The sequence below is a fragment of the Helianthus annuus genome, chromosome 2 (assembly GCF_002127325.2).
Source record: "Helianthus annuus cultivar XRQ/B chromosome 2, HanXRQr2.0-SUNRISE, whole genome shotgun sequence".
Lineage (NCBI taxonomy): Eukaryota > Viridiplantae > Streptophyta > Magnoliopsida > Asterales > Asteraceae > Helianthus > Helianthus annuus.
In genome coordinates, this window is record NC_035434.2 from 14,239,183 (window position 1) to 14,258,221 (window position 19,039).

Consider the following 19,039-nt stretch of genomic DNA (forward strand, 5'->3'; position numbering starts at 1 on the left):
GTCGCAACCAGGAGGTCTCGGCTTGTAATGGTTGGTCTCGAGTGGTGCAGGCATGACTCGCAACCCCGGAGATCTCGAGTCCCGTCTCGAGTTGTCACGATGTGGTCTCGAGTCAAGACCTTGAGGGTCTCGAGTCCCTGAAGTCCGTTTTGAGGTTGCTTGGCCCAGGTCTCGAGTCGCAACCGTTGCGGTCTCGAGTTGTGGCTCCATGGTCTCGAGTCGCAACCGTTGGTCTTGAGTCGTTTACCTGCTGATTCTGATACATCTGCCCGAATTGTACTATGCAACAGAATCCTGATTTCATGCCCTTATGTACTATCCAATAAGGTTTCACAATCATGTTCCCTTGTCTAGCACTTAACCAAAATGGATCAAACAACAAGTTTTTCAAATATTTGTAACAACATTCAAACACATTCAACACATATTCATCACATGTTCATCTAGTTCATCTTTAGGATTTCTCTATAACAAACATGTTCCTCCACCTTAACCATGCATTCTATGAACAAAATCACTTAGATATCAAGATCATCTTGCAAGAAACAAAAGAAGCATTTGTTTTATAACATTGAACATAATCCGGATGGTCCTAAACATTCTTTAAACTATCATTCTTTTGTCATTTTGAATATCTTAGCAAACATCATCATAGAATAGTTCACACACAATATCAAACTCACCAATCAAACAAACATCATACAAAAGACCTCTAGATTAGACATGTTTCTTATTCATTAACACACCAAAACTCTTAACACACATTAACACTAACCGGTTGATGAAAAGGCACCGAGTCAAGGAAGATGGTGAGAAAATGAGGTATCCGGGTGATGATGATGAGCTTGACCGAGATTCCTTGTTGTTGCCGGTTGAATCCGAGAGAAAGGAGAGGATATCTTGTAGTTCTAGGGTTTTGGTGAGGGAGAGAGTGTGTGAGAGTGTAAGGGAGAAGGTGGATGAGGGGTTTTATACCCGGTTTGGGTGGTGCACCCTACAAGAGTTTCGAGTGGGCTAAGCGAGGTTGCGGCCCAACCGGCCCAACCGTTTACTGTTTACTCGAGACCGAGAGTGGTCTCGAGTCGGGTTCGTGGTCTTGATTCGCTAGCATACACATACATATATATATATAATTCACATACTTAATACAAGGATCACATAACTCGTCAAGATAATTCACGAACTTTCATTTAATAATATAAGTACACCAAAGGCTAATACAAGAAGGTTGCTCGGGAAAACCCGAAGTGTCACAAAAAGCTCATGCACATGCCACTCACGTGTCAAAGACCATGCACATGCCACTTACATGCATATTCCACAATCTTTTTTAAACTCTCGTAACTTTTCTATATGTGATTATTTAAAAAAAAATACACCATAAAATCGAGTGTTTGTTATCTTTCTAACCAGTATACCATTGCTATACTTTTGAAATTAAAAAAAAACATGAACTGGGTGTTCAAATAAAAACGTCATAAAAACACCGAGTTCAGAAAACGCCATGAAAAATACCCAGTTGAAAACGCCAGAAAACACTCAGTTCAGAAAAACACCATTAAAACTCAGTTGAAAACGCCATAAAAAACACCCAGTTCAGAAAACGCTATTAAAATACCTAGAGATGGGCATAATCGGGTATTCTTAAAACCCGGAACCGGTTCCAACCCGGAACTGGGTATGGATACAAGTGAGTGGAACCGGGTTCTCAGTGGAACCGGGTCTGGGTACAACCCGGGTACACATCAATATTTTTAGAACCGGTGTAACCGGTTTCGAGTACAATGGAACCGGGTCCGGGTACTGTGTGGAACCGGTTACGGGTACTGTTTGGAACTGGTTACACTGAGTATTTCAATAAAGCTGCTGGTTACTGTTCAGAACCGGTTCCCTGAAAAAGCTGTTTTTTTTTTAAATTTTTGTACCGTTAGGAACCGGTTTTCAAATATAAAAATCGATTTCGGTGCATACATTTCAATTTTCATCCAATCCATCCATCTTCTTTCTTCTGTAAACACATTTAAAGAACAATATGGCATCGGAAGAAGGAGTTGTTTTGATTTTAGAAACCAAGCGTAACCCCACAATTTGGAAATCTTTTGATTTGTGTTTGATGTCGGATAACCATGAGATGGCTCGGTGCAAGAATTGTGGGAAGTTCATGAAGGCGGCAGCAAACTCCACCATCAAGAAGCATACCGACAAACATTGCCCGGTGACAAAGGCAAAAAAGGAAGCAAAGGGCGAAGGATCCGGTTCTTCTAATGTGTAGTTTGGTGGATCTGTTTGTTTACTTATGTTTGATGTGTTATGTTTTATGTGTGATATTTGTTCAACTTTGTTGGTTTAACTTTATCAATGTAACCGTTTTGTTTGTGAAATAAAAGTACGTTTGTGAAAAAAAATCGCATATATAATCGTTTAAGTAGTACAAAATCGGTTCCTTCGGGACTCAAAATCGGTTCGCATTTGTTTCGTAATAGAATCCAAAAAATACGGGTGGTAAATCCAAATAATATTTTTTAAATTTATTGATCATTGGTGTCAACATGTTCCTCAACATGTCACTTGAGTTTTCAAACTTTTTAAAATTAGTTGTTATCAAATACAATTCGGAAATAACTCGAGAACTAGTGGGATAATAAATACCGGAAATTAAAGTTGTTGATTTTTTGAAAACTTTTAAAAATCACTTAGTGTTTGAATGTTATTCCAAGCCGTGTCGGGAAAAGGGTCGACTTGGTAGTCATCACTTAAAGTTGTATGAAATGCTTTTAAAGTGCCCATTTGTTTTAAAGCCATTTCAAACATATGACAAGTTGAATTCCAACGAGTTGGGATATCCCAATTAGGACCAATTAATTTTTGGTTAACTTCTTTACAAAGGTTTTTATAATCTTGATATCTTTCTTTACCACTTTTAAAAACATCTTGAAGCATAGTTCTAAAAGCTATAATAAAATCCGCTACAAATTTATTTTTTAAACCGTCTTGCACAACTAAATTAATAATATGAGCAACACATCTTGTGTGGAAAAAACACCATCACAAATTGGTTTGTACTTCAACTTTAGTTTTTGGATCACATTTGAGTTGTTTGAGGCGTTATCGAAAGATATTGAAAATATTTTATCCTCTAAACAATATTTTATAATTGTGGCATTCATAATTTTATAAATATTTTCTCCCGTATGAGGAGAAGGAAACTCTTCAAATGCGATCGTACGCTTCATCATTTGCCATGTATTGGGATCAACCCAATGAGCGGTGACACAAATGTATGATTCGGGTAAACCGTGTGGAGCCGACCACACATCACTAGTTAAATTTACACAAGTCTTTAAATTTTGAAAAAAATGCAATTAAATCTTTTCTTGCATTTTCCCATATATTTAAACGATGACGTTTTAAAGTTCGACGACTTACATGTTTGTAGCTAGGTTGAAGCGTCTCCCTAATTAGCTTAGTGAGATCGGGGTCGTCAAAGTGTCCAAAAGGCAACACTTTTTTGATGACCAACTTCGCCATCCTATCACGAGTTATCTTTTGTTCGTAGCGGAAAATCTTACCATCTTTTGAAAGTTGAACTTGACCGAATGTCAAATCTTTTAGAGCATTGCAATACTTTTTCACATGCTTCGTTAAAGTGGAATTAGAGTCCTTGCTTAACAAGGAGCCACAATGCTTGCATTGAGCCTTTTGCGAACCATCGCTCATCTCGACTAAATCCCAATTGCACCAAACATCCATATTGCGGCTATGCGATAATGTTCCCACTACAAATGGAGCATTTGAACCTTGTGGAACATTATTGACGGATGGGGAGTTTGTGCTTTTAGAGTTCTTGGAAGCCATTAAAAATATGTAAAGAAGGAGAAGAAATAGATAGAAGAAGATATGTGAATAAAAAATGAGAAAAATGGGCTATATATACTGTAACCGGTTCCAACGGTCATATAGGAACCGGTTCCAACGGTAATATTTTGCATTTATTGTGTTTTAGATACTCAAGATTCGGTTCCAACGGTCATATTCATATAGGATTCGGTTCCAACGGTAATATACCGGGTATAGATAGGAACCTGGTACGGGTAGGAACCGGATACAGATAGGAACCGGGTACGGTTGGTTTTTTTTACAGAATATGAGAACCAGGTAATACCCGTCGGGTTTTTTTACCTGGAACCGGTTCCTCTGAGCATCGGGTAGGAACCGGAACCGGGTCCGGTTCGGGTCCACTGGAATCGGGTAGGAACCGGTTTTTATGCCCATCTCTAAAAATACCCAGTTGAAAACGCCATAAAACACCCAGTTCAGAAAAACAACATGAAAAATTCAGTTGAAAACACCATAAAAACACTTAGTTCAGAAAACGACAAAAAAAACTGGTTGAAAAACGCCATAAAAACACCGACATCAGAAAACACCATAAAAACCCAGTTGAAAACGCCATAAAAAAACAAAGTTTAAAACGCCATAAAAACCCACTTCATTTTTTTTTTTTGAAAAATATATCAATAGTATACGCGTTGGAAAGATTAAAAAGCGATGAATTTTATGGTGTGATTTTTTTGAAAAAATAATCGCGTATAAAAAGTTATTGGCGTTTTAATATGATCGGGGGAAATGGCATGTGATTAGCATGTGCACCCTTGTTTGGATCTTCCTATTTTACCCCTCCTGGTAGTTCCAAGGCCCCTAGTATTTACAAAAATGTCACTGCATCAATCTCAGCCACAAACCACTAAGAGCTTGTGGCTGAGAATCGTTCTCAACGTTCTCACACTTTGATGCGTTTTCTCCTAATCTTATTCATATATATACACACACACACACACATAGGAGCAGGATTTGGGGAAATGACCTAAAAATGTGAAAACTGTGATAACCCTCACTAAACCAGGTATCCGTACGACTTAATTAATAATTAATTACTGCTTGATTACTGTGCTTAACTGAATTTACTGATGAACTGCTACTTGACTTCTGATACTTGTACATATCTGCATCATACTTTACATACCGTCACTACATTATTTACATACTGAACTCTAGTGACAAACATGATGCACAAAAGCACAGTAGCACTATGAACGGATAACCTATTGAACATGCTGATAAAGCCAGCATCAGGCAGGTACTGCCTCTAAGGCCTGTATGAGCCAGAAATATTTTACTACACCCATAGTGAGTGTAGGGATACAAGGGTTGTAGAACTGCGTCTCTAGGAATAAGTTACGATGACTGGATGTGCCTAAAACGTACACTGAGCACAAAACACAGCACTTTAATGAACAAATCAGCTTCTAGCTAGCTAATAAAGTGCCAAAACATGAGAAAAACATTACTAGACACTTTCCAAAGTGCCGGGAATAAGTTGTGTCACTAAAAAGGGCATTAACGACACTCTAAAGCTTTATTAAGCGCTTTAACGGATTACTATCCAACCGAACAACCGGACTATACCCGGAACATAAAAATATTGACATGAACATTATTTATCTTTTTCTAAGCCAGTTAGGGTCCCTGAACACCCTAACACCCGCGTTAAAACACATCACATAACTAACTAAGTTAATCCCTAAACTTAACTTAGTTAGCTTAACTAAGTACCTAACTAATGGTTGGAAACAAACTAGAACCCCCCCCCCCATTGAAATCGGCCCCATCAAGGGGAGACAAGCCTTGAATTCTTTTTAATATTATAATCAAGATGTTTAATATCTAGATAGCACATGATCCTTTGGACGAAAACCTAACTAATTGTCTATAAGTAGTAAGTGTTGGCACAAGAGTTAATCACAACACACTTCACCATCCAAACACCTCTCTCCCTCTTGCTCTAGGTCACGGCTGAACACCCCCTTGGCACCCCATCCATTTTCGAGTTTGTTCATTCCATTCCAAGGTTATACAAACATCAAGGGTCACGTATTAGGAAGCTTGGTGCACTCGGAGCTCGAAGGACCTCTTTCTCTAGCTTTTATCCACCTCTTTTGCGCGTAGATTCTTCCCTAGCCTCGAGCTAGAGGTATGATGCTTAAAACACTTACTTGAACTAATCTAAAGTGGTTAATACGATGTGTGACGATTAAAACTCGGAATCTTGCATTTTGAAGCATTAAAGTCTACTAAAAACATGAAAAATGATGGTTAAAAGCTCACTAGTTGTGTAAATGTTGTAGTAATTGAGATTTGTGATTATTTAGACCCGATCTATGTTGTGGTAGCTCGGATCATCGTTTAACCCGGTTTGGTCATGATCACGAATCATGACATAAGGTTGTTATGAATAGAACAAGGGTTAAAAGATGAAACTCTACCACCCACGAATCATGAACTTGTGTAAAAATGTTTTACTTGTGGAATAGTGTTTTAAAACTAGCAGATCCACGTATCTGCAAGTGGTATTTTCAAAGGACCAAGCGTCAAAGAAATCATGTTTTCTAAAAATGGATCTTACACTAACAAGTATGATTTTTATAAACCACAAGTGTGTAAACACTTGTGAAATGAAAAGTTTCGACAAAATAACAATCTTTGTAAAAGATGACGAGAAGTTGTAAAGATGGACTTACTCTAAAAACGAGGTTTTTACGAGATCAAATTACTTTATATAAAGATCCACAAAATATAATGGGATTTACACTATAGTTTCGGAAAAAACTACAAGTTCATGTGATTTATGCGATTTACATACTTGTCGACTAGTTGATGTGTCGGAAATTGTTTGATGGAATAAAGAAGTTGTTGAAATTGATTTAGTAAAAGAAAATGATACGCTTGAAAGCGTGGCCACCTCCAGTTACAGAGGAAACTCTGGTGAAATTTTTCTAAAAACCCAACACTTAGAATTATTTACACTACAAGTGTTAGAATTATTTTTGACATGTTTTCGAAATATAAATTTCGCCATGACTTAATTTACTAAATATTCGTAGGTGTGATTTTCACAAATATTAAATGCGATAAATATATATTTGGTAAGTATTTATTTTCACAACATTGTTTATGATTATTTTGTGAAAATACATAAATATTATTTTTTAGAGTAAAAATAATATTTTCGAACCTTAACGAACCCAAAATAATATGAACGCTTACACAATAAACATATAAGTTACACCGGTAATATTTATTACCACTCGAATGATAAAACGTAACTTACGCATTATGCAGAAATATTTACGAACGCGTGTTTTATCAACGTATTATTTTTGGAAAAGTTATGTGAAATGGAAATATAATATTTTTGAGAAAAATATTTATATTTTGGAATTAGAAATAAGTATATATTAAGTGAGACTTAATGATATAATTCGAACGCACATGTATTAAATCCCTCATCCTTGGGGAGGAGATTAACTAACAAGTATATACGAAAAGTAAACACGAAATAGTTGTCTAACTATTTCCCAAAAACATGAACCATAAAGCTAAGGCACGGCCGTCCGTCTAATAGAATTAGTACATGTAGGTCGTTGCACAGCTGCCTGATTTGGAGTACTTGGTAGAGACGCACCGACTGTGAGTTCATGTCCCCCTTTTTTCTCATAACTGTTTTCAGTTTTCTAAACTGCGGGGGTGAAATACATGTTACTATGATTACGAATATTTCTTACATGGTATGGTCAGCTAAGGAAGGAACTGTTAGGTTATGTGATTTGGGTAGGTGAAACCTTAAGAACATTAGTCCTCGTAGTACGATTGAGGGATACAAGTGATAGGCCTATTTGAGCATAACAAACCCCACCCATGCGCCCTTAGGTTGGACCATGTGGTGACCTTGTCTTAACACCACCCATGCGCCCGCAGGTTGGACCATGTGGTGACCTTGTCGTAACACCACCCATGCGCCCGCAGGTTGGACCATGTGGTTACACATTAACTGATATGTTTCCTTATTTGCTTTCATACCAGAGTTTACAAAATATTCACACTTACAATGATTATAAAGGTTTATTCGCGCGCACATACTAAACACATGAACTCGCTCAACATTATTGTTGATTTTTCAACTTACATGTATTTCAGGGAATTAAAGGATCTGGCGCGGTATGACACGTTTTCCCGCTGCACTAGTTACGAGGTCATCCTGGTTTGGGGAATGTGACTCTTTACTGGACAAGTCACAGTCCTTAAACTGTGTTTATGTCATGTTAATGTTTGTGTTGTTGAACAATGTCGTTAGGATGTGTTTCCATTGAGACAGTGTTGTTGTATTTGGTTTTTAAAACTTAATTAAATGGATGATTTTGCATAGTTTTATTTCATATAGCTTTGTTATGGTTAAGCTATGGTATTAAGAAGTCACACCAAACTAACCACGCTTCCGCAAAGCCAGGGTGTGACAAAAACTGTGAAATGATTTTGGTGTTGACATGGGCACTACTACTAACTTACACTAAGGGTAATATTGTCAAAAGGTCAATGCACATGTCACTCAAATGCCAAAGACCATGCACATGCAAGTCACATGCATATTTCACCATCTTTTTTAAACTCCTGTAACTTTTTATACATGATTACTTTAAAAAAAACACACCATAAAACCGAGTGTTTTATTATCTTTCCAACAAGTATATTAATGATGTACTTTTAAAATTGAAAAAAAAAATGACATAAACTGTGTGTTCGTGAAAGTGAGTGTTTTTATGCAGTTTTCAAAAAACGCCATAAAAATATCCAAATAAAAACGCCATAAAACACCTAGTAGAGAAACACCATGAAAACCTCGGGTGAAAACGCCGTAAAAACACCCAGTTCAGAAAAAATGGCATAAAAAACCTAGTTGAAAATGCCAAAAAAACACCTTGTTCAGAAAAATACCATGAAAAACCCAGTTGAAAACGCCATAAAAATCCAGTTCATTATTTTTTGAAAATTATATCAATAGTATATTCGTTGGAAAGAAAAAAAAAACGTTGAATTTTATGGTGTAATTTAAAAAAAAAAATTATAATCACATATAACAATGTTATGGACATCTTAATATTATGAGGGACATGACATGTGCTTAACATGTGCACCTTTGTTAGGATCTTCCCATTTTACCTAAGGTTCCTAGTGTTTACAAATATGTCAAGGCATCAATCTTAGCCACAAATCACAAAGATCTTATGGATGAGAATCGTCTTCACGGTTTTCACACTTTTGATTATTTTTCTCAAGAACCTATATAACAGAGAAAGATAACGTACAATATCCCTTAATTTTTATAACATGCGTGATTTAATATTGTACGCATTGCACGTTAAGAAAATTGTACGTTAACCTTCCCTTTCTCTCTCTCTCTCTCTCTCTTTTTCTCTCTCTCTCTCTCTCTCTATATATATATATATATATAAGAAGGGTTAAATGGGAACACTAAAAATGTGGGGAGCCATTCATTCAACATGTTAAAAATGATTTTTTTTAATTTTTTTTCAAAGCTTTTGCATATAAATACATGTAGAAGCCTTTTTAATAAAAATATTCAAAAACTAAAAAATCCTAAAAACTAGTAAAAAATGTATTTTTTATTATAAAAATGATTTTTTTGTATAACTTATACACATCTTTATATGCAAAAGCTCCAAAAAAAGTATTTGAATAAAAGATACTTTTTAGCATTTTATATTAACCTTTTAAGATATATTTAACATGTTAAATACAACGTTCCGCGGTTCGCCACTCTTTTAGTGTTCCCATTTGAACCTGACACTATATATATAGGGGGATTATCATTTGAGAAGAAAATTTAATTCAGAAGAAAAAGAATAAAGAATACAATTGACTAATTAATTAGTTATAAAAACTATTATCATTCACACTAATTTTTTTTTGTCTAAACACATCATTAAGTTGTCCTACACTTTTCGAAATTTATCCTGCACAACTTGTAATTTATCCTACACATCTCTTAATTTATCCTATACTCTAAATTATTTTTTTTATTTTTTTAAATACATAATTTGAAAATCAGTCACAAATTTAAAGTAGTTAGTCTACAAACTAATTATCTATATAAGTTTACAAATGTATCCTTAACATTAAATACAAATATTAAGTAAGCAAAATTAAGTATGCTTATTGTTTTATTTATTTTTCTTGTTACAAAGAAGATTTTTTAGTATGAGATAAGAAAGAAGTAATCTACACCTTTTATTAGTAAGATCAAAGGTTATAAATAGTATGAGATAAGAAAGAAGTAATCTACACCCTTTATTAGTAAGATTAAAGGTTATAAATGACACTGACAATTTTGTAAATAATGTAACTATTTAAAATTTATTTTTAACATCAAAGGAGCATTTTAGAGATTTTGATGGAAGAATTTTAAATCTAACAATCAGTTATTATCTCTTCAATTAAGTAGTCAAAAACTTTTTATATTACACATATCAAAATTTATCATACATATAATTATCTTACATTTATCTTACACCTTATCCTACACATAACGTGATTGATGATATATCATTAAAGTAACAAATATTTGCTTGATTTGAAAAATTAGAAAACTTAACCTCTAGGAATCGACAGTTAAGTGTTTGGTATAAAACATTAACGTAAGATAAATAGAAACTTTGTATACGAACCTTCTTTTATCAAATCAAGAACGTTATTTAAGAATTTAGATGCAAACACAACAAAACTAAACAACAATCATAAAATAGTTAGAATGTGTGTGCCTTTTCGAATTGTAGAGACTTAATCAAATATGAAAACCACGAGATAATAACTTGATGGCTAGATCGGATAAACAAAAAACGCACCACACGAGAAGAACCAGTGACAGAAACGACGGTCGACAAAATGATGTATGTCAAGTAGGGTTTTAATTGTCTCAAAGTTTGGTGTAATTCTAATGATCTCTTACACTTGTATTTATAGCCACATCTATACTATATAATAAAAAAAAAACTGTTTTGAGACATTTGTCATTCTCTCATTTAATTGATTAAATTTATTAATAATACTAATAATAATAATATTTAATCTAAATTAATACAAATTCTTATTATTAATAATATTTAATCAAATCTAAAATCTAATCTAATACAAATTTTTAAGTTATCTGTCAAACTTGAAATTACTTATTTAATTTAAGTTATTGTTATCGAAATTTAAATATTCCTTATCTAATCCTACACGGAAGACAAGTAATTTTTTTCTATTTAAAAAAAATTATAACCATATTGTTGTTAATTATCATAATAATTTTTACATAGGTAATCTATCTATAATATATAATAAAAGAAACATGTTTTGGGACACTTGTCATTCTCTTGATTAAATTTATTAATATTACTAATAATAATAATATTTAATCTAAATTAATACAAATTCTTATTATTAATAATATTTAATCAAATCTAAAATTTAATCTAATACAAATTTTTATTATCAATAATATCTAATCAAATCTAATAAGAATTCACACGAATTCCAAAGTTGATATTAACTTTCAAATAATTAAAAAAAATCCACCTAACATCACAAATGTTTCTGTTAAGTTCGATTAATTAATTTGTTCAACAATCACTATTATCTTTATCATTCAGTACGGTTAACCGATTTATCATCATACAACCTCCCACCTATTCAATCATATGATTTTTCAATCTTATATTAACTAAATAAATAAAGATTAATATTCAATCTTATCATACTTTAAATATAAAAAAAAAATCCGTTAGTTCAGATTAAAATTCAACCTTATCCTACTTTAAATATAAAAAAAATCCGTTAGTTTTTTAAATATATTTTTTTTATTATTTGGTATATAAAATCATATTTATTCAACACATGTAATACACGGGGGTTTTTAAAGATATAACTTTTTTTTATTATTTGGTAAACAATATTACATTTATTCAACCCGTGTAATACAATGGTTTTAAAAGATATATTTTTTTTTATTATTTGGTATATAATATTACATTTATTCAACCCGTACAATACATATGGTTCTTATAGATATAACTTATTTTATTATTTAATATATAAAATTACATTTCTTCAACCCGTGCAATAAAGTAGACTTTTAAAAAGATAATGTTTTATTATTTGGTATATAAAATTCACTTATTCAACCCGTGTAATACACGGGGTTGTAACCTAGTATCTTATATTCAAAGTCAAACATATTTTTACTTTGAGTAATAAATGTATTCTGTAATCATCCCACATTTTTTATATGTATTAGGTTTTCAAAAACTAGTTATCAAAAAAATATGATTCGAATTTTCGAACAACTACCTAATTTTTTACATTTCAATAAACTAAACCATTTAATTATTATTCTTACTATTATTATTATATTGAAATGGGAAGAAATTCGTTGTAAGAACAAAAAAGAAAAAATTCCAACCAATAAAAATGGTTCATTTTACTTCATTTAATATTTATACTTGATGTTATTGTAAGGGTATGTTGGTAAACTTATGTAAATAATTAATTTGTAGTCTTCCTTTTTAATAGTTAACTAAATTAAATTTGTAACTTATTTTTAAAAAATATATATTTTTTTTCAAAAAAAATAAATAAATTAGAGTGTAGGATAAATTTCGACATGTGCAGTATAAAATTCGAGTTGTGTAAGATAAATTTCGATATGCATGTGTGGTATAAATTACGAGATGTGTATGATAAATTTGAAGACGTGTAAGATAAATTACGAGTTGTGTAATACAAAATTCGATAATGTGTAGGAAATATGCAAAATAAAATTCAATGTGTGTAGAATAAAATGAAATTGACCAATCAGTTAGAGAAAGAATAATTAATGTAAGTAGTTGTAAACTATTTATTGTTTTACCATTATACTATTTTCTTGTTTTTCTTTTTAAATTGATTTTCTTCTCATTTGATCCTCCATATAATAATGCATTTGGGAAGAACTTCAACAAAATTTAAGTAATTACAATATCTTAGGGTGTTAGGAGTGGTTAAACACTTTGGAGTGGCAAACCAAAAAATCGACCAATCAGAGTGCGTCATGTCAACCAGTCAAAAGTGTTTAAACTTTGCTGAAAAGTGTTGCCAATGGTTTAAACACTTGCTGAGTGGCAAACTTTTATTATTATTTTTTTTGCACTAGTTTATTTAATATTTTAAGTTAATAAATGTAGAATAAATACATTAAATTAAAAAACAATAAACTTTCATAAATTAAACTAAAAACATCAAAATTACACTAAATTAAAAAACAATAAAATTACATTAACTTGAAATATATTAAACTAGTCTTCGTCGGAATCGACCAAAAGGTGGGGTAAATCTTGACTTGCGAGATGATCTATGAGATCGTGTTTTAGTCTCCAATGCGCGTATTCATCCATCAACTCGCCCAACACCGTATCGTCTAGAGCGGGCTCGACCGGAGGATCCCGAATGTGCACCGGTGCTATCGCCTTTCCTTCATCTTTCAAAATCATGTTGTGTAAAATAATACACGTGTACACGACACTCCTAATTTTTTTTAACGGATCTTGCTCGCATCGGTCAACTTAATACACCCCATTTCGCCTTCAAAACACCAAAAGCCCGTTCGACGTCTTTTCTTGCCGCCTCATGTTGTGTAATATTCATACCTATATAAAATTCATTAATAATAGAAATATCAATAATGAAAAAAAAAGAAGAAAAAAAAAGAATCTTTATGTTTACATACGCATATGCATGTGTGTTACGTGAATGAAAAAAAAAAAAGAATAGAAGGAAAATCTATACTATATAATAAAAGAAACCTGTTTTGGGACACTTGTCATTCTCTCATTTAATTGATTAAAATTATTAATAATACTAAAAATAATAATATTTAATCTAACTTAATACAAATTCTTATTATTAATAATTAGCTATGTAAAAATTATTATGATAATTAACAACAATATGGTTATATTTTCTTTAAATAGAAAAAAATTACTTATCCTCCGTGTAGGATTAGATAATGAATATTTAAATTTTGATAACAATAACTTATATTAAATAAGTACTTTTAATTTTGACAGATAACTTTTATAATAATATTATATACTAAAAAATATCAACGATCTATTAAAAAAACTATAATACAATTCTAAAGAAACTATAATACAATTCTAAAAGATGTCATTCATTGATAGGAAACTAAATTTGATGAAATTTGAGGTATTCTAATCTCTACCAGAAAACATTTTTGGTACACTTTTCATGATATTAGGCTATGTATCTTATAGATATTTATTATTTAGTTTAATCTCTTTTAATTAATTATAGATAATCCTGTTATTAAATATTATTTAGTTTAATCTCTTATAGATAATTATTATTTAGTTTAATTTTAATTTAATCTCTTCTAGAAAAAAATTGATAATTATTTATTAACGAAACATATTTTTTAATAAAATATCTAACCATAAATTTTAAAATTCGCTTGATGAAAAGGGAATACACTCAAATATCTTATTTATTTATTATGGGGATTTTAATTATTGTCTATTAGTTTATTTTAAGAAATTTATACATAGTTGGGTTCAATATTTGTTTTGTCATATTATTATTATTAAATTAAATATATAACTTGATTGTTCGTACTTAGGTCCTTAATTTGTTTGTCATATTATTATAACTAAATATATAACTTGATTGTTATTACTAACCACCTATAATGTTTGTTTATTTTTGAAAAATTAGAGATTAAATTCAAAATTTTGATAAATTACAGGGATCATCCATATACTTTACTCAACATATTATTTTCATAACTTATTACTATCTAACTTTAAATATATATATATATATATATATATATATATATATATATATATATATCAAACAAAATGTTGCAATACGTCGCTAAAATCAAGCTAAAAATCTAACAATTATGTAAATATTTTTTGGATTCAAATTATTTTCGGTAATGTACAAATTATAATTGTAACTTTTTATTTCTCACTAAATATAATGTAATACACAAATACAATAATAAGTATTATATAATATAAGATATTTATTTTTGCATCATTTTCAACGATTACATGTTTCTTTGATGAATTTTATAATAGTAACATACATCATCTTTATATTAACTTATTTATGTCAATTTGGTATATAAACGTCTCTATCTTTGGTTTGCATTTACAAGAAATATTTATTATATAGTTTAGATTGTTCAACCCGTGTAACACACGGGGAATTAACCTAGTAAAATATACATTTAATTATAAGTAAGCATATTTTGAAATTCATCACATTGCGGCAATCCGTTCCTTATCTCTTTGGCTACCTTTTTCTTTTAGATTTGAAAACACTATCACATTCAAACTAACCCACATATATGTTGGGATGACTCTTCGATCGACAACAGTTTATATCAATTTAGATTCCTTCTTTGCCCACGAAACCTCAATTTCATTAGCCACGACCGTCGCACGTCCGTTCATCACCGTAAACTCCGTCACCTGAAGCCTCCGATCTGCAACAAGTTGCGGTTCGACGACTTTGACAGCCTCCGCACAACTACATCCACCGTGAGCCGGCTTTAATTTGGAACCATCATACCCCGCCTTTCTGCCACCGCGAACTAGCTCGTTGTCGTCGCGAACCAGATTCAGCCACCTCACGTGTTCTTGTATCACCGCTCTTGTCTCAGCTCTAATTTGTTTGGGTTCAACAACTAAGGTACGAACCCATCTCCTGACCGATACGTGGGCGTTCGTGATGTAGTTGTCGAACTGTTACGGCGGAAATATAATATATAATTAAATGGTTGATTTTGTTTTCTAAATTCAAACCTACTGTTTTGGACCTATGAAACTAATAATTAATTCAAATTAACTTGGGTTTTGAAATTCTGATGTTTTAAGATATCTCCGCCATTGTAAGCGTTTTGACAATTAATTTGGTACCGGCAATTAAGAACCATATTAGTTAATTATTTGACCCTTGAACCTAAGTTAGAATAAACCTTTTTACTGTATTGGAAAACCTTGTATATACAGGTTTGGTAAGAGTTGGGTTAACTCTCTGTTTGGTTGTTTATTCGGCTAGAATATCACAAACACCTTGTGATTCATTAATAGTTAGGATTATTTTGTCAAAATAAGGTTTTATTTATAAACAGAATATATTAGTTTGAAAAGCAATGAAGAAAATACTTGCTTCATAGTTTATGAGTTTAGTATTTATATTTTTTTTAGAACGTTAAGAATAGATATATGAATTTAGAAAAAGAAAAGGTCTAATTAATTGGGTTCAAGTTCTAGTCGTCGGGAAACTATAACGAATCAAGTAATGTTCATAAAACTGATTTTAGTTGTAACGGGATTATAGGTTCTTGATTTTCGAGATCGACTTGACTAATTGGTCTTGCTTTGCTTGCTATAAGGTACGGATTCTGTTTCTTTTACATCATATTATCATTTTATTTTCGTCACTCATTGATACGGATTCCTGTCCTTATCATCATAGTATTTTATTCAATCCGTTACTTTGCAGTACGGATATTTTCGTTAGATGTTTCAGTTTGTATTGTTATATGATTAGTATTTGTTGTAGCATGCAATAAACATTAGATTTTGTGCTCATTATTGCATGTTCCCTTTAGACTTATGTCAAGATACATTTATTTCTGATACGGCTTTGTACTCTGTCACCCGAGCAATTATATGTTTAGACTTGTCGTTGGGGCGTCAACGACATGGCACTCATCATGACGGTGCGTAACTAAAGTTCACGGCGTTTCTAGTTTGTGCTTGTGTAGCACATGGCCCCTAGAGGCGAATAGATCGATCTTAGCTCTGACTGCTGACTCCTGACTCCTGACTCCTGTTGAGATGGAATAATGTGTGTGCGCCTACATGCACCATCTCGTCGCATGGACTATAGCCATGCATGCCTCTGTTTAGGCTCGTGGGTGCATCTATATTACGTGACTTGTTTTATTGTTATATGTTGTCACGTATGTCTTATCTCTGTTATGATATGTTTAATATGATTATATGCATCTGATTATGTTCAGTATCTGTTATCTGTTCAGTATAAGTTTTGGGATTCAAGTTATAAAAGTATTTGTTTCAGTGCCATCTTTTGGATTTGTTAGTGTCAGTACCGATCTATTTTGCTTCCGTATGCCTGTCTTACTTTTACTGTTGATTTCTCCGTTACTGAGCAACTTTTTGGCTCAGCCGTAGTTTCTTTCTTGTCTTTGTCTTATTTGTTTGACAGGTAATTTGGGGAAACGTGGGGAATAAGTGAAGAGTGTCGTGAAGATAAAGATTTATTGTATATCGGTAATGTAAAAAAAATGTAATTAGGATCTTTTGTTTTCAACGTTATGGATTGGTTTTAGTTTTGATATCTGTATGAGTAACACGTCAGCCTGTTCAGGTTGGGGTGTTACATGTTGCCTCTTGAATTTCTTTTGGTCTACTTCGTGAGGGTATGGGATCGACTTCACAAACACGGACCACGAAGGGTAGATTCCATCCACGAGCAAATAACCACGTTTGTATAAATGGTCGTTAACATAAAATGGACATTTTGGCGCGGTTCCATTTCGTTCCGTTAAAAATAAAGGAGATTGTTGTAGCACATTGATATCGTTTTGAGAACCCGGTGGACTGGCAAAAGCATGCCAAAACCATAAGTCTTGAGAAGCAACCGCTTCGAGCATAACAGTCGGGTATCGGTGATCTCCAACCAAACACCAGTGAGTCACAATCAACGTTCCTAATCCTCTAACCGCATAATCCCAATCGCCGTAAGTTAGGTGTTGTGCTTTAGGTATTCAATCATATTACAAGTGAAGAAGCTTCATCCCATTCGGTATCACAACAGCTGACCTACAAATCGAAGAAGCTTCGAGTACCATGTAGTATCTCTGCACAACTGATTGTTGCAATTTACCTTGCTCATTATGTGATCAGGTAACAAATTTGTTAAAACATCTGTACTTTTAGCCTTTATCGAAGGATTTAGAGTAACATATGTGTAACTTTTCTCGTTCCAATTCACATACAATAGGCAGAATAACACATCGTAATCTATTAAATTGAATCAAATCGATTGCGTTAAGGCGATGAAAGCATTAGAGGGAGAAGAAGAAACAAAGATGATGGGCGTAAATCTGTAGCCGTGGGTGGATGGTGACCTCTGTGAGATGACAAAAAACATCACATGGAGTGTAAACTCTTGTAAAAATGGCAATGTGTTGGTCACTTTTTGCGACTCTGTTCGAATGATGTAACTTTCTTCGCCCATAGAAGAGACGGGTGTTTGTGAAGTGTATAAACATTCAAAGAATAAAAATAGAGACAGTGAGAGTGATATTTCTTCAATGATTAACTCTTATAAAATAAATGTTTCGTTCTATGAACATAAGAATTAATCTTTGTTTGGCGGAATCAAACAAAGAAGAAGGGGTCGATCCTTTTTCCTTTTTCCCGCTTATATGAGATCCTCGTTTAAAAGGAGATATAAGCCATGGGCTTGCTAATTGGGCCCAGACGATAAGAGCCCAAGACGGGTTATGTTGGGCTACCAACTGGACCCGTCGTCAGCTTGCATCTTTCTTTCTTTGTTATGTGTGTTTGTTTAGTTAGTGTCGATTTTAATCTTTGTGAGAGTTATAGACCGAGTAAAACTAATATACAAATATCTATGTAAAACTTTTCATTGTCGCAACGAACCGAACACATATAGATATCGTTGTGATTATGTTAAGACCTTATTATTAAGATTTTTTTTATTTGGGTTGCTATAGAGTGTGCCGATATCAATAAAGTACCAAACTTATTGAGCGTCAATAATGTATCGAGCCCAACCGATGCCGACCGAATTCCCACCGCGTAACGAACCTGCCGCAACGCACGGTACCACCTATACATAATAATGTCTTTCTTTAAAAGAAAAGCCATATTTGGAATTTTGTAGTCATACAAGTAAATTTAAGAAACTTGATCCATTAAATACCAACTTTAAACATATTTTGTTACTGATTTCATGCATGCATTTTGTTTAAGTTAACAAGTATTCAACACTATAATTTGGTGAACTTTTGATCTGGACATCT

The 19,039-nt window shown here is 32.6% G+C and overlaps 1 long non-coding RNA gene across 1 annotated transcript; it reads left to right on the forward strand.

The window, feature by feature from the left end:
- The first annotated feature begins 15,234 nt into the window (after positions 1-15,234).
- Positions 15,235-17,383, forward strand: LOC110902180. Its single transcript, XR_002571042.2, has 3 exons — positions 15,235-15,648; positions 16,300-16,354; positions 17,194-17,383. It is a non-coding gene; the product is annotated as an uncharacterized LOC110902180 (long non-coding RNA).
- The last annotated feature ends 1,656 nt before the right edge of the window (positions 17,384-19,039 follow it).